Genomic DNA, 12,043 nt, shown 5'->3' with positions numbered 1-12,043 from the left:
GCGCGCTAACGTCTCAGGGAAGGAAGTGAAAGTAACCCGAACACCGCATGGTGTTCGTTACGAATAACGAACATCCCGAACACCCTAATATTCGCACGAATATCAAGCTCGGAAGAACACGTTCGCTCATCTCTAATCCCTAGTCCATTACAAAGCCTCCGCCGTACTTACCTGTTGGCATAACACACTCAAGCAGAAGGCATTCCCTTGGATCCTCCACACCCGGGTACCGTCATCGAATCTGAAGATAGGGTAGCGTGATTTATCTCTCCATAGAACAGTCTTCTATTGATTAACTGTCCAGTGATGATGCTTCTTGTATCATTGTAGATCGATTGATGCATTGTACTCCTTGGATGTGCGGCTTGTGTACGACGGTATAACCCGTATATCCAACAGCAGGGCGGTTCCTATCACAAACCATGGCAGACACCTCCAAGGATCTGTATCTTATGTAGCAAGGTTTAGGACACGGGGCACACTAATAAGACATGATACATTCTATTGATAGGGGGTCCAAATACTTTTGATAGGATAGTATATAGTAAGTAATCAAGATTAAGCCACTGTGTAAATGGACTCTCTCATTAAATATATTGGTATCATATTGCTATTATCAACATCCTACCGGCAGAAGTCCATCTGCTATCATCCCAACTGCTGTTTGCTCAAATTAAGTGGCAGCACTGTTCCATCTCCACTTGTTACATGCATGACAGCCATAATAGCAGAGAAGAACTAATAGTAGACAAAGTGGTAGGACCCTTTCTTCTGAGACCTTCAGGTCATGTCTCATGTCTTCAAGTCCCAGCCCTAGGACACACATCAATTTTACCTGTGGTCCATACCACCCTCAGTGTGGTTGAAAGTGGTGGCTGGGACTTATGGAACCAGCCAAGTGGGCTTTGCTATAAAGTTTCCATACCTCTCATCCAAGTCAATGGGAGTAACAGGGGTTTTCCAGCACTACACTAATGATGACTTATCCTTAGGATAGGTTATCAATAGTTGATTGGTGAGCGTTCACTGCTCAGGATCCCCAATGATCAGCAGCGTCATATACTGTATAGCTGCTGTGCCTTGTATTCCAGCTTGTTTCCAATTGCTTGAATGGGACTGAGCTGCTCTTATGCCATGCAACCATAGTACATAACTTCACAGGCCAGAGAAGAAGCCACGGTGGCTCCCTTCAATCACCCATCGGTGGGGATCCCTCAGGGCTAATGCCCATGGCTGGATTTATACTGCGTTCCCCGTGGCGTAAATCCGCGGCGGAATAACGCAGCTATTAGGTTCTACTGAACCTAAAGGCTCAGTCCTCACATGCAGGATTCTGCCGCGGATTTACGCCGCGGGAAAAAAATCGCAGCATGTTCTATTTTACTGCGTTTTTCCACAGCAGGAGGTCTCCAGTAATATAGTATTAATGGAGACCGCGGTAAAATCGCTAGCGGGGACTTTTTTGTTTATCCCCACTGGATTCTCGCAGTTTTCCACTCATGGACATCGGGCTGCGCTTTCCATAGTTATCCTATGGAAAGCGTTCACTGCGCTACCCAAGTACGGATTATTGCCGCAGGTAATACAGTGAAATATCTCCCGTGGACAGGAGGCTATTACTCTATTTGCGTCACTCACATTGAGTTCTATGGAAGTTATGGAAACAGCGAAGCGAAGCCAAATCATCTGTTTCTGTAGGTACCGACCATCCCCAGCCATCGCATTCAGCTGGGTTGGGGGGAGGGGGAGGGGTGGACCAAAATTAAAGATAGGCGCAGGTCCCGTCGGTGAGGCTTTCATGGTATATCCTTGATACGCCATGAAAGTCTAAGATTGGAATACCCCTTTAATTTTAGCATTCATAAAGCATATAATGTAGAGTTCTGCTAATTGGACATTAGTGACAGATTCTAGCAATATCCCATCAATGTCTGTACTGATTTAACCCCTTCAAGTCATTCAGTAATTAGGCCTTATTTTGTACCCTTTTCCAGTTCTGTGAATGCAGCCAGAAGTATCCACACTGGTGGTTTTTATTCTGGTTGCCATGATTGCATCTTGTCTTGTATATATGTATGTAAACATGTGAATACACTATATCTTCTATACACTAATATACAGATATGTCAAGGATTTTTGTTATATCTTACAGATCTTCCGTATGTTATGTTATGCCTGGACGTAACCATGGCAACCAGAATGACAACATCCATTGTTTGCACTGCTGGCTGCGTTCTGAGAACTGGAAAGCTTTGTATAGAGCAGTATTGTTGTGAAGGTGAAGATCCTTTTTTTTGATGCAGCGTCGGATGTATAGTTCCACTTTACTGAGGTTTCATCAGTAGGTCCCAAAATAATACTTTTACGAAGAAAGCGGATGCAAAAGCTGCAATTTCACAATAAGCTTATCAATGATAAAATTAGCAGCAGCCATCATGACACATAGGAAATGAGGAAACGTGTATACAATGTGCAGGGTCCTGTCCATTGGGGCATATGGAGCTTACAGAAGAGATCTACCACTGGGAACCCCAGAGGGGACAGGAGATGTAACCATCAGCTGCCATCCAGGAGGACTCATTATGATCATGCGAGAAAGATAAGGCAGGACCAATCTTCCTGTTTGTTTGTTTTTTACCAACGTGCAAAAGCATGAAAGTCTAACGTTTAAGAAACAAAATAATTTTGTTTGGCTCATGCGCTAATACACTCCATATAATAGCCCTAACAAAAACTTTTTTGATGCATTTATACTTTGTGCTTAGTTTACATAGGTTACTTGAACTCACGACTGTTTGTTCTCTTATACCATATACCGCAATACTTCAGTAAATGGTATTTCTGCTAGCATGATAGCAATACATGGTAGCCTTGAGACGCCTAAGCTCCCCAGCTGCCAAGACACCTAGACAGTGCCTTCAATTGCTGATCGGTGCATTTAAATGCCGCTGTCAGAATTAACCATGATATTTAAAGGGTTAACAGCCACAGTCGATGGGAGGGTGCCTACCCACTGGCGTTTTTTTTTCCCTGCGAAATTCGCAGCATTTTTATTCTGCAGGAGTCTATGGGACTTGTAATGTTAAAATCGCGATCGCGCAAAATCGCAATTTACCGCGATTCGCGGTAGGCTACCAGTGAATTCAATCTTCATTTGTGCGTAGCAGACGAACACTTCCCCCCCTTCCCGATTTAAATGGTTATTTAGCCTAATGCATTCCAGATGTGTTCTTTTTTCACAGAATTGCGCAGCCTATTACGTATCTGTGCGCACCTCCCATAGACTTCTATGGAGCCTTTTGGTGTGGAAATGCGCACAAAAATAGAGAAATGCACGCGCAAAAGAAGGAAATGTGAATGAACCCATTGAAATCAGTGGGTCTATTCTCTGCGTATTGCACGCACAACTATGCCCGTTCGAAGGGGCCCTTAATGCAGTGTGTACAGTCTAAGTGCAGGGTAGAACACAAGCTGTAAGGGCCTAAACAGACAGGCACATGCGCGAATACGCTTACCGCTACGGAGAATATTAACACATGAACCAGTCAAAATCCTTTTTGGTTTTGACAGTTCAAATTTTGCGCAGGGAAAGAAAAAGCAGGGAGATAGGTAGGAATCGTGCTAGTGCAAAACGAAACCAGTGACATCAATCGTTTTGTTTCATCACGTTTTTCAGGCGTGATTTTCATGCCCGCAAAACCGGACAAAATCACATTCGTCTGTTTAAGCCCTATGGGTGGTTTCACATCTGCCCTGGAACCTCCATTCAGAGGGTACATCACAGGTCCGGCACAAAATATGATGGCAAATATTACAGAGTAAACCTGGATCCAGGAGCGGTGGAGCCTGGGATGTGAAGAAAATGCCTTCACCCCCATAACCCCGAAGGCAGAGATCCGATACACCAAGATATGGTGGTATTTGGAAGCAAAGGGGAACAGGGGAACTTTTTTTTTTTCTAAATTAGCACAAAGGGAAAGTGGTCCATAGCAACCAATCAGATGACATTACGTTTTCATTAAGGACCAAGCACTGTAAATTTACGGTGCTTGCTCCTGGGCTTTAATCCAGGCCGATTGTAAAAATATGGCGCAATTAACGAGGAGGTCAGAGCCTCAGCTGTTAGGACTCAGTGGAGAAGACACAAGTGGTCAACTCAATGAGCGCTATGTAGTGCAGAGAGAAAACAGAATGATACTTCTGCTATTCGGCCCGGCGATCACATGACAGATGGATGCCCCCTAACATGTCAGAGCTGCAGGGTCCTAGCAGACCCAGATCAGCCCTGCCAGTGATTAGTATCACTACAGGGGGATGTTTCTCTCTGTAACTGAGAATCCTATGGATGCGGCTCCTATGGATGCCCCAGCTACAGCGGGAAAGTGTAAAATAAAATAATAGAATTACAGAATAAAATAAAAACATATACATAAAAAGGAAAATGACCCACCGCTGACGCCAACCAAAATCGTCGCAGTATGCGCCCTGTATTCCAGAACTATAAAAATTATATTTCAAAACATCCGAACCAAAATGAGGAACCCATTCCCATACTTTATTTTAGTGTAAATATGCTAATTTTAAAAATAAACTATACTTTTTTTGTTAAATCATTTTTTTAACTTTTTACCTCCAATAAAACAAAAAAAAAAAACAGAAAAAAGAAGTCAGCAAAAAAAATATATTAAAAAAATAGCCCTATATGTCATGAGGAAAAAAACACAGCAAAAATAATTTTGGTAGCTGAAGTGAAAAAAAAATTAGGCAGTAAAACCACCACATTGGCAAAATCCCTAAAAAGTGTCAGGTCCTTTAGGTACAAAACAGCCTAGTCCTTAAGGGGTTAAAGTTTCTATAGAAATGAAAACAGGGGTTTGATTATTCGCAGCGGGCATTAACAATTAGCTTCCCTATATGGAAACTATCCCTCTGCCCCCGCAGTGTAACATAAAGTCACATGATGAGTTTTGCGTGGATCCGTTTCAGTGTGAATCCACATTAGATGGGAGAATCCAGCGATCGCAGTGATTCCAACGAGCCCGGGTCATCAATGCTAGACTAGCCGGGATTTAACTGCCACACTGCAGTGATATATGAATGGCTCCGGACTCCCTCGTTGCTCGCACTCCCCACTTGACTCAACTCTTGGCCCTCATTCATACAAGTGCTCTGGAGAACAGACTAATACCACATCTGTGACAGCTTAGCACTTGGTGACAGCGTGTCACACCATCGTCGTAAAATACGTCTAGGAGGAAAACTCATTAAAAAAAAATCACGCACTGTCTTGGCCAAACTTACTGTAAAACTTTCCTGAAATACAATCTTACGTAATATCATAGACATAAAGCAATAAGACGTGTGCAGAATGCTTTAGATTAATCCTTGCAGACACCAAGAGGGAGTTTATCTCTACCAAAAACAGCCAGGAATGATGAAACTTCCTTAAAGGGAAGCTGTCATTAGGTTCATGGTGCTTGAACCCGGGACAGGGCTGCCTGTTGCTCCCATGTATTGTGAAATGCTGCAGCGTTTTAGAATTAGTAGACCTTGAAGTTTGACTCGGGGGTGAGCTCTGAGTCACAGAGGCGGGCCGCGCTGGCCGTTTCCCACCGGCATCATGTAGACTGACTTATTGGAGGAATGCCGTTCGCCCAACCTGGCCCTATATGAAAAAGTAAGACAAAAGTACCTTGACACCAAACAAAACAAAACCCCGCCTTTTCAGTAAGCCCCACCTCTTCCAGCATCCTCACGGAGGCGTGATAACTTATGCTTAAAGTGACCCTCCAGTTTTGAGACAAAATTCTGTCCATGGACTGGGGGGGGAAGAAGTAGTAGTTCTTCTCTGCTATTATTCTGATCTACCAGTTCTGGGTCCTGTTTGTAGCTGTCCAATATGGCCGATGCAATCTTCAGACTCCCTCAGTATTAGACTATACCTGATCTCTGATTGGCCAAACTGCTCATGTGATCAATGATGGCCAATTAGAGAGTAGGGCATTGAGTGCATTTGGCAGTTAGAAAATTTGCTGCAGCCATCTTGGACGGTGAAAATGGGGTCAAGAACCGGTGGATTGGAAGGACAGCAGAGAAGAACAGCTGCAGGTAATATAACCCTCACCTTGTGGTCTCATGACAGAATTTTGTCCTGAAACCAAAGGATCTCTGTAAAGGGAACTTGTCATGACCTCTGAGCCCCATTAATTATATTATGGGACTCAAAAGTCAGGGAATGGGGAGTCCGGGAAGTGCAGCGATCGATCACTGAGCTCTGTTATTGGCTGCAGTCCTTGTGAAGTCCGGAGACCGGAGTGGTGGACCAAGCGCCATCGAGGGACACAGCGGGAAGAGGTAAGTATATCACCATTTGTTATTTTAATGCTTAGAGAAGGTGTTGTCCGGAGTTCCTACAACTTGGACAACTCTTTAACCCTTTATACATTGTTATTGTACACAGGGTCAGTGCAGCATGCAGTCCATTTGGGCGGCTGCCAGCAGCGGGTCACTCCAGTGCCTTGTGGAAGTGACCTGTTTAATGTCCTCTCTGACACAGGACCAAATAAGGCAGAGATCCACAGTCCTGTCCTTCGTCTGACCGAGAAATTCCTGCGAAGTCTCAAGTGCTTTATCTCAGCACACACAGTGATGGATTGTGCCTACACAGACTTCCTAGGTATACATGTGCTTCTGTGTGCGTGGAAACGTCTGCAAGGCTATCGGGGTCAAAAGCCTGGAAGATGGAACACTTCTCATGCAAGAATTAGGACACTGAGACCTCAACTACGTCTTCTACAGATCACGTTGAGTCTTATTTCAATCATCTTCAAATTATTCCGAATCCCTTACATCCTAAAGAAAGATCCTGCGTTACAGTCTGTATTATACTTCACAGCTGCATTCACAATTCCGCAAGCTTCAGTGCTGAAAGCTCCCAGCATTCTTGTCTTCTTCAATGTCGGCACCATGGAAGGCCATGTTGCCCATGCAGGACGTTCTGCTGTCCAGGAGCTCTTCACCTTTGGGGTGTCTGGGGTGTCTGTTATTGGAAAAGCTCACTGTACAGTGAAAACCACTTTATTAGAGACCCCCATCTAGTAGAGTGTTGGACCTCTTGGCCTTCAGCCCGCAACAATTTGTCATAGTGTAGATTCCACCAGGTGATGAAATTGTTCTGCAGGAATATTGGCCCCTGCGGACAGCGAAGGAAGTGGTTAAAGAAAAATATCTCCTGCGCTCAGGGTTCAACTGCTCCATTAATTAAAGATTTGAAGTGACACTCGAGAAAGGGGGTCGGGGAAACCTACAGACACCCCTGTCAAGGTCCAAGGTGATGAGGTGATGTGAAAAGATAGTGGAGGAGTTCAAGCCAAAATGCATTTGTGAAAAGGTCCAATTTATTTAGTGAGCAAGCCACACAATTACATATACATGGGAATGCAAGATGTAGTACAACGCGTTTCGGAGCCTAAAAATATTGCTTTCTCAAGCTCATATCTAAAGAAAGTAAAAAATATCCAGTAAAAGGAAGTGATGAGAGAAGTAGGTCTAAGTGAGAGGGCGGAGAGTAAAAAATATCCAGTAGAAAAGAAGTAGTGAGAAAAGTAAGTCTAGAATTGAGCGCTGAAAGTAACAAAAAATCCGCTAAAGGGGAATGATGAGAGAAGTAAGAAAAAACAAGACCCAACAGGGGATATTACCTCCTGAGTCCATAAGACCGTGCTCCTAGAGGCGAATTTATGGAGTGACAGTAGCGGTAAGACGCGGGAGACCACTGTGTTCTCGCGGGAGGTGAGCGTCACTCAAGAAGCGGAAGCGAAATTTTGCGTTCTACCTTTAATGGTTGTGCGTTACAAATACCGGAAGTAGTAAGTCAATGTAAAAGCATAGAATGGAGATGGATAAGAGATGTAATGGGGTAACAGCTAATTAAAAAAGATGACGTAAAGGGAAAACAAACATAAGAAATGGAGAATATGTTATAAATGAACATCAATAAATACATAGTAATTAGAACAACAATAATAGACATGAGACAATACAAGTATGGCATAAATGAGACAATTAATAATGTGAGGCGGGAAGCTTCTTGTAGTTCCTACAGATTAGATGGAGCTCTGACATGTTCTGACCAGCTGACAGGAAGGGGTCATCGAGTCATGCTGCTTGTGCCAAATTTAACAGGTCCATGTGCTGTCTGTATTCAGTCAGCAAAAAATATGGACAGCACACGTATAAGAAAATACGCCTGTGTGAATGGGCCCTTGCTGTTTAACAGAAAGGTGAGACTCCAGGAGGCAAAAGAGCACAAAAATTGTATCACAGAGCAGTGGAAAAACATCCCCTGGTCAGTTGGATCCAGACTTCTGTTGCACTATGCTGATGGGAGGTCAAAATGTAGCGCAAGCAGCATGAATAGATGAACCCTTCTCGTCAGGTAGTGGAGTAATGGTGAGAGGGATACTTTCTTGCCATACCTTGGCTCCTCTTATTGATGAGGATGGATGCCACAATGAATTGCTGTGACTCTCAAGGACAAAGGAGGTCCAACGCACTACTAGATGGGGGGGTCTCTAATAAAGTGTCCATTAAGGATATATACAGTAGTATGGTGGCTATGAGATAAGAGTCACAGTTCCTATTCTATACTCATGTTCCAGACCTGAAACTAAGTATATAAAATGTCTCGACATGTTCTTTCTCACTTATAGGCTTTGTGGGAAAAGCATGAGCTTCTTAACTTCTTCTAGGATCACTTCTAAGGGCCCTCTTACACAGGCCAACTTGTTGGGCACAGATGCCCGACAGTCGTCCAAGCGATAATCCGTCTTGTACTTTTACAGGGGAACAGGCCCACTTGCCCCCTTTAACAAAAAACAGGCAGTCATTCATAAGGGACCAACTGCCTGTTCATACGGGCTGATGCATTGTTCAGTTTTTGCACGCAGAAACTGAACGACGAACGCAAAGCGAACAAATTATCGTTCGGCGTTCAGCCGAGGCATGCATTTACATTGAACTATAATTGTTTATATTGGTGTACATGTATCGGTCTGTGTAAAAGGGTCCTAAGTTGAGATTGAGCTCAACAAGATCAAAAAAAAGAACATCATGAAAAGCATAAAACTAAACTAAAAGTCTAATAAAGAATGAAGAGTTGTAATCTGACTGCTCACTGCTGTGAACTCCTCGGCAGTCGCGATTAGTCCAGAAACAAATTCAGGTTAATTAGTTGCCTGAAGTGGTCACCAGGCTCCCAGTCTGACAGGTTGTCACTAATGTGATCCACTTAATGTCACGGGCAATTAATCATTGGATGATGGATGATGGCTGGAGAGACAGTAGGAAGAAAGACGAGTCAGTTTGGTGCAAGAATATATTTGACAGTAGGAATCTCTTTGAGCAAGGTCAATGACAGTTACAGTACTTTATGGTAGCCATCAATGTATCACCAATAAAGGCACCCACCTCAGATTTGGACCCTCAGTTCCTCCAGAGATCTTACACATGATGTATGAGAACTGAATACTCATCTTCTGGGCAGCCTCATGACACAGGGACTTTCCAAAAGGCTTTTGATGGTCAAGTGAGTTATTTATTCCTTTCATTCTTTTGATGTCTCAACTTGCGATATCTGCTACCTGGATGACTTTACATAGCCAACCATCATATTGCAGTCGCATATTCGTTCCTGTTATCCAGCCTTCTAATTTTCGCTGCCATGTTCTAGTTCCCCCAATCTCAATGAGCCATTAGTTGACCCCCTAATGTTTTTGAAAACTTTGATGTTACCATTGTTACAGTTCAGAGTCTCATTGTTTTTGGAAATCCTTGATGCCCATAGACACTAGATATCAGCAGACCATTTCTCTATGACTTAACCAGCCGATACACCATTGTTTTATGCCTGCAAGTGTCAGGGAAGCATTGTTCTCGCTGTGAGAACCCAATGAAAGGAATCTGTCTGATCTGGTATGACTAGTAGCTCAAACGAAGTTGGCAAATTCCAGATCTGATGAAAGCGTCAAACCGGAGGGCATGTGATCCAAGACCTTTTGAACTAACAAAGAGTACTATAACAAAATACAGCAGAAAACAGAGAAATTTGCAAACTAGTATAGCAGAAGTGTCCAGACTGGCCCATTCTTCAAGTGGAGCACCCGTAATGAAAAGGGCAACCCCACCGTGAGAGAGAGAGACCAAACACCAGTCTGAAACATTTGGCAACACCTAACACTAAACACTAAACTATGAATTAAAGAAACTAACAATTTAACTAACTGCACCCAGAAGTCTAGGCACTGCCGACACCATGACAGAATCCTTTTATGCAATTAAGGGAGATGGAATCATACCTCTGCAGCGCCACCTTTTGGAAGGCAACATTCCTGAAAGTCAATGTTAGACTCTTTGTTACCATGCGGCGGCTGCGGGTCCTCCCGGGGCGGCTGGGTCCCGCAGTCGGGGCGCGTCCCCCCAGCTTGTCGTCCGGCTGCCGGGGGCGCAGGTGGCTGGTCGGCATGGCGCGCATGCTTGTGGGTCTGGGCGGCGCCGCATGCACGCGCGCCTCTGATTGCAGGTCCGTGCACGAGCTCCTGTATATTAGATCCTGCTGGGAGGTGTCGCCTCCCTCTCTCCGCCCCTGGGTGGAGGCTTCTGTTTATAAGGCTGGCAGTGAGGTGCATTCACTGCCAGTTATTGGTTTCTGTCAGCATGCTTGCATCCCGCCTCTGTGAGTCTCCTGTTTGTCAGCTTGTTTGCTAGTTCTGCCAGGTCATTCCATCTGCCTCTGTCTGCGGTTATTTTTGTTGGGTTAGTTCATCTGCCCTTCCTGTCGGTATTCTACCCTGTTCCATCTTGGTACGCCAGTCCTTCCTCTCGGTCCCTAGTGAGTGTAGGGACCGCCGCCCATTTGCCCGCCTGGTGTTAGCCAGGAGTGGAGGCTAGTAGGCAGGAACAGGGGTTGCAGGTAGTTCTAGGGCAACTTGGGCTGGCGTATCATCGAGTAGGATACCGTAACATAATAACTGGCCCTTAAAATTGCCCAGCGGGGTTTGATTTTGCTCTCCAATGGAGGCCGTGATAACCTCACAAGTCAGTTGCAGGGTTTAGTGGGTGTAATCCAAGACCTGTCCGGTCGTATGGTGGCCAAGGAGCAGTGGCAGTATGTGCATGTTTCTGCCGAACCCTCCATCCCTGAGCCTAAGTGTCCTCTCCCTGAGGTGTTTTCCGGGGAGAGAAGTATGTTTTTTAGCAGGCATGTAGACTATATTTCCGGATGCGGCCCGGATCCTCCGGTTCAGAGTCCCAGAAAGTGAGATTGATTATGTCCCTACTGCGGGGTCCCACCCAGACATGGGCCTACTCCTGGGCCGAACTCCGTGAGTTCGGCTTGCCTGCAGTCTGTTGATTCATTTTTTCGTGAACTAGGAGGTATTTTTGATGTCCGGGCAGGGTTAGCAGTATCTCATCTCATGGTGTTACTTCAGGGGTAGCAGTGTGCTGAAGATTATTGCTCTAAGTTTAGACAGTATGCCGGTGAAACCTCCTGGAATGATAGTGCCCTCAAAGATGTGTTTTTGCTGGGCCTTTTTGATGCTGTCAAGGATCTACTTATTTCTCATCCCGCTCCCGCAACACTTAGTGAGGCGATGGAATTAGCAGTAAAAGCTGACAGGAGGCTAAGATATAGACAAAAGAAACAACAGGCCTGTAAAACTGGGGAGTCCTGCAGACCTGCTCCTACTTCTCCCATGCCACCTCCTGGAGCCGAGCCTATGGAAGTGGACCAGCTAAGTCCCAAGGAACGGCGATGGTTCCAGATGACTCACCGTCTTTGCCTCTACTGTGGAGAAGCCAGACATCGGGTAGCAACCTGTCCACAGAAGCAACGGCAACATCAGTCTGAACCGGCGGAAAACTACAGATCCTAGGCGATTGTCGGGAGGATCGCCTAGGATCATGGGTACTCCCTAAGTTGTTGGTGCCTTGTTGGGTTGGCTTCCGGGATTTTATTCGGTCTGGTCAAGTCTTTATTGATTCG

Source organism: Eleutherodactylus coqui, chromosome 2 (assembly GCF_035609145.1).
Source record: "Eleutherodactylus coqui strain aEleCoq1 chromosome 2, aEleCoq1.hap1, whole genome shotgun sequence".
Taxonomy (NCBI): domain Eukaryota; kingdom Metazoa; phylum Chordata; class Amphibia; order Anura; family Eleutherodactylidae; genus Eleutherodactylus; species Eleutherodactylus coqui.
Note: the sequence above shows the minus strand (reverse complement) of the source record.